The sequence below is a fragment of the Chrysochloris asiatica genome, unplaced genomic scaffold (assembly GCF_000296735.1).
Source record: "Chrysochloris asiatica unplaced genomic scaffold, ChrAsi1.0 scaffold00126, whole genome shotgun sequence".
In the NCBI taxonomy this organism is placed as follows: domain Eukaryota; kingdom Metazoa; phylum Chordata; class Mammalia; order Afrosoricida; family Chrysochloridae; genus Chrysochloris; species Chrysochloris asiatica.
The window spans coordinates 8,534,971-8,541,034 of record NW_006408644.1 but is presented as its reverse complement, the minus strand read 5'-3'; positions in this window follow the sequence as shown (position 1 = coordinate 8,541,034).

The following is a 6,064-nucleotide window of genomic DNA, read 5'->3' as shown; positions in this document are numbered from 1 at the left end:
AAAAAAGAGCAATCTGATACAATTTGATGAACTTGACCTACACCTATGGATGCAGTAGCTCAAAAGGGGGAACAAATCCTTACAGCAAGATTCATTCCCACCCCCTCCACAAACAGAGTAGACAGGGATAGGCAACTTGGACATTGGCTACCCAAAATGGGGGAAGGGGCCTACAAAGGCAAGAAGTGACTGGCTTACAAGCTTTCAAGAGGGAACCTAGAGCCAGGGGGCCTTCAGGAAGGCAGAATCTCCAGTGAGTAGTATCCAATCTGTCTAGGCGGAGCTGATGAAATGAAATGTGGATGGGTCTCTTGTGATACAATAGTAAATAATTGTTATCAGGACAGATTGTGAGGGGTGTAAATGTAAAGGTAGATGTTTTATAGCAAAGAAGGGAGTGATTAACCTTCCAGTCTAGGAGCGGAGTTCCCTAGGACCATCAACGGAGAAGAGCTGAGAGCAGGACCCTACCCAGAGAAGCAGTGATGCCTGAGATGGAGGCAGAGACGATGATGTGGAGTGATGGAGCAGCTGGGGACTTTAGATCCAGAGAGGGAGAGAGACTGTGTGCTGAAGACTAGGGGAGGGGGGGGGGGGGGAAGTGTAGGGGGCAGGCTTGCAGGGCATACCCTTTGGTTGGTTGATGATGCATGGATGGGATTGTAACCATGGCAATGAAACTATTTATGATAGAATGAATGTAAAACTAATGTTCTCCCATGTAAACTATCATATAATTCACAATGAAACATTAAAAAAAAAAAATCAGTTGGAATCCTCTATACCAATAAAAACAGCACTGAAAAGGATGTTAAGAAAGCAATACCATTTACAATAGCCACCCAAAAGATGAAATATCTAAGAATAAATGTAACCAGAGAAACAAAGGACTTATACTACTACAAGAAACCAAAAGAGACCTACAAAAATGGAAGAATGTATGTACCATGCTCCTGGATAGGAAGACTTAAACATTGTGAAAATGTGAATATAGCCCAAAGCAATTTACACATATAATGCAATCCCAATCCAGATTCCAATGACATTCTTCAAAGAGATGGAAAAAACTATTACAAACTTTATACATAAAGGAAAGAGACCAAGGACAAGCAAAGCACTGCTTAAGAAGAATAAGGTTGGAAACCTCTCACTGCCTGATTTCAAAATTTATTACATGGCTACAGTGGTCAAAACAGCTTGGTAATGGTATAATGAAAGATACATTTGTCAGTGGAACAGAATTGAGAATCCAGAAATTAATCCATCCACATACAGCCAAAACTACACAAACAAAAGTAGACAAAATACATGAGTGGGACATACTAAAAATTTAAAACTTATGTGCTTCAAAAGACTTCACCAAAAGAGTAAAAAGGGAACCCACAGAATGGGAAAAAGAATCTTTTGCAACAACACATCAGACAAGGGACTAATTTCTAAAATACATAGGAAATACAACACATCTACAAGAAAAAGACAAATAACCCAATTTAAAAAAATGGTACAGCATATGAACAGACACTTCACCAAGAGGAAATCCGGGCATCCAACAAACATATGAAGAAATGCTCACAATGAATAGTCATTAGAGAGATGCAAATCAAAACAGCAATGACATACCATCTCACACCAGCAGTAACAGCAAAAATTTAAAAAATTAGAGGATGCTGGCGAGGATGTGGAGAGCCAGGGACACTCCTAAATTGCTAGTGGGATTACAAATTGGTCCAACCACTTTGTAAAGCAATATGGCACTTCCTCAGAAGGTTGGAAATAGAAATACTTTATGATCCAGCAATTCCTCTACTTGGTATTTACCCACAAGAAATACGAACCGAAACACAAATAGATATATGGACACCAATGTTCATAGCAGCACTATTTACAATAGCAAAAAGATAAAGACAGCCTAAGTGCCCATCAACTGAAGACTGGATAAACAAACTGTGGTACATACACACAATGAAATATTATGCTACCTTGAAGAACAACAAGGAAGCTGTAAGCCACTACATAACATGGATAAACCTTGAGGACATTATGTTGAGCGAAATTAGTCACAAAAAAGGGAAGTGCTTCATAAGACCACTACTGTAAAAGATTAAGAAAAACAACCCATACTAAATGGGAGGGGGGATTCTTTGCTGGTTACTGGGATGTGGGGAGTGGGGAGAGGGGAGGGAGGGAAGGTGGAGCACAGGTTAGGGAATAGACACAGGAGAGTTTGGGTGCTTGGGAGGGCGGCAATACACACGAAGGCGGAGGGGAATGGAAGAATAAGACAGATGGGAGAACAGTTAGGCAGGTTTGCATGGGCTTAGTGGGACAGAGGTAAATAATGATGTATGTACAACCTTGGAAAAATAGGGCAAGTTGTAGCCCCATTTTAGGTATACCAATCAGTTATAGGCAGAAGACAGACTTACAAGTTTTCTATGGTAATATTTCTGGCTATTCCTATCTCTCCCTGTCAAGTATCTATTATAGTGTGCAAGGGAAACCAAGATTCAAAAGACATCCAAGTACCTTAACATTACTTCCTCCTTTTTATCCACTCAAACCACACCTCGATCCCTGTATCTCAGAGCCCTATTTTTCCAAGGTGAAGCTGAAGAATATTAAATAACTCCATAAGAGCCAAAATATTACCCTGAGTATATCTCACCTGAATTTAGAGACTATTTCAATAACAGATTTGGTACATGAGACACTAATGACCAAAGACCAGATGAGTTGTGAGAGGACCTCAAGAATATCACACAGGAAAAAAGCAAAAGGTCATTAAAAAGACACAAAATAATTTTTAAAAAATTTATGTCAGAAGAAACTCTGAAAAACATTTTTTCTGACAGCAATGCTTAAGTGAATGGAAGAAATAAGGAAGTAGAAGAACTGAACAGAAAATTTCAAAGGCAGCTCCAAGAGACAAAGTCAAGTATAATAATGAAATGTGCAAAGACCTGGAATTATAAAACCAAAACTGAAAAACATGCTCTTTATTTCTCAAGCTGAAAGAACTGAAGAAAAAATTCAAGCCTCAACTTGAAACATTGATGGATTCTATGGGCAAAATGTTGAATTATGTAGAAGGCATCAAAAGAATATGGAAGGAAAGACTTCTGGCAAGCTGATGGATTGGACAAACACATTGCACAGACCCTCTACAACAAAAATATTAAAAACCAAATAAAAAGGAAAAAGCTGAAAATTCTGAAACTCTGAACTTCAAAGGAAAGGAAACAGCAACATTGTCCCTATATCCCAGCCACAATTGTGCCCTCTGTAGCTCTACCCATTGGCCAAGAACCAATAAAAGCTCCCATAGCACCTGATCAACAATAGATAGCAGCCGAAACCACCCCAAACCACCATAAACTAAGGTGCATGAACAGCAACAGAGAATGGAGTATACACTTCCATTCTCTAACGACACCCACAGGAGACAGTTGGTAAGAGCCTAAGAACACATCAACATAACAATAATCAATGTAATACAACAGCCCCACAATGCCCCAGAGATAAGAGGCAATTTTAGCTCACATGAAAAAACAAGAAGTGAGAATGGCTCAAACAAATGACTAACATGCAGAGCCAGAAAATGTTTCGGAGGAAGAAAAGGTAATGAAACTAACTAACTGAAAAATAACTCAAGAGAATAATATTTAGGTACCTTCAAAGGATTGACAGAAAGATCCAGGAAAGCAAGAAGAACACAGAAAAAAACTTGAGAAGAATTCAAGAAAACATTGCAAGAACAAACAGACAAAATAAATGTAAAATTTGAAACAATACAACACCTATAATTAGAAATCCAGAAGATTAATACTAAGAGTTCACAAATGGACAGTATATTAAAAGATCAAAGGAAAGAACAAACAAGATGGTAGATCAGTAGAAGTGCAGTGAGGAGCTCCGTCAGTAACAATAGAGAATACCAGACCAAGCAGGCTTAGGGGATGCTACCAGAACTCTGAACCACATAAAAAGGAATATTTAGAAGGCTGGAAGGCTTACAGCTAGGGGAATTTGTAGCAGAAGCAAGGAATCCATTGCTTTCTAATTCAAGACACTCAGCTGCTCCTGGAGCCACCACCAAGCAGAGGAAGGATCAGGGTAGCCACAGACGCCTGACAGAACTGCAAAGATAAAGGTGTGGACGTTCTTTTTTTTTTTTTTTTTTGTATCTGTTCATTGGTCTCTCGCTATCTGTGCACCTCCATTCTGGTGACTAGAGGGGGAGCCTGAATGAATGGACACCCTACTCCCACCCCTCCCCCCAGAGGGTTCTACTACACATGCGCACAGATCTCCTCAAAAATTAACATGATAGTTTCCACTTAAAACAAAATGGCAGTGCAAAACAGCAACAGCCAGCCCTGAACAGTTTATTACCAGGAAAAAGGCCTGAACAAGGATTGTGGAGCAGGACAGGCAGACTAAAAATGAAATAGGCCAAAATTAAATCCTGAGTTATGTCACAACGACCAACAGTGGTATCTTGAAATTTCTCAGGAAAAAGAGTGAAAAGGGAAGTCCATGCCTGATCACATCTATCTTCCATAACTGATAGTACATGGAAGGGATTATAATCATTGTAATGAAACAAAGTATATGATTTGTTGAATGTAAAGCTGATGATCTGCCCTGTAAACTTCTACTCAATTCACAATAAAAACTTAAATATATATATATATTAAAAGAGAGAAATAAGCATATATTGATTTTTCTACTTTGCATTCAGTATTTCTGGAGGCAATCAAAAAGCATTCAAAATACCAAAACACACCCATCTAAGTATTAAGGCCACAGATAACTCCTGAATATGCCCATAAAACAGAAACAGATGACCATATAAGCACATATTCACAAAAGAGATAAAGTGACTGAGGTAAATCAGCTGGAAGTAGACCTGCACTCCATACTGGAAGATGGGCAGGCTTCAGAAATGCCTGAGAAGGAATTCAGAAAAATGATTATAAAATATATCAAAACACGATACAATGGAGTTGAGTAAAATAGGGGGAAATTCAGGAAAGCTCTACAGGAACAATCAAATAAGATAGATACAGCATTGGAAACAATTCAAAACCTATAGAAACAGGTCCAAACAATTAATAATAGAATATCAAAAATGGACAATACACTGAAAGGGCAAAAGTGTAGAATTGAAGAGATAGAAGCCAGAACTAGTGAGCTAGAAGATAAATTTTTCAACACTACTAAGATAGAAGAGCAAACACAAAAAAAGATTTAAATATCTGAAGAAAGCCTAAGATTCATGTTAGACAACATGAAGAGGAATAACTTAAGAATTATCAGCATTCCAGAACAGGAAGACTCACACAAGTCCACAGAGGAGATAGTTGAAGATCTGCTGGAAGAAAATTTCCCTGACATCCTGGAAAGCAAAAAGATAAGCACTGAAGAAGCTCAGCGAACCCCAGGAAGGATAGACCCTAAAAGAAAATCACCAAGACATATAATAATCAAACTCTCTAAATTCAAAGGTAAGGACGGAATCCTGAAAGCAGCTAGGGAAAAGAGAAGGGTAACATACAAAAGCAAGCAAATCAGATTAAGCTCGGATTTCTCAACAGAAACCATGCAGGCAAGATATAAAACACTGAAAGAAAAAAGCTGCCAACCAAGAATCCTCTACCCAGCAAAGCTGACAATCAAATACGATGGTGTAATCAAAACATTCCAGGATAAACAGAAGCTAAGGGATTTTGCCTAAGCCAACCCTGCCATGAAAAACATCCTAAAGGAAGTTCTGTGGACTGAGAACCAACAAGAATAGACAATAACCAGAGAATGACATACGTGGCAGCATCACCCCAGAATAAAATTATAAGAACAGAGGATCTGGGAGGTCAGTCTATGATCAAAACAATTACAGTGTATAAGAAGGTAAACTCAGAGGTACAGAGCATGGTGAAATGGTCAGGTAAATTACAGGGTAAAATGTTGTTGTTGTTGTCGGGTGCCATCGAGTCAGAACTGACTCATAGCGACCCCATGGACAGCAGAACGAAACAATGTCCGATCCTGGGCCAACCTCACT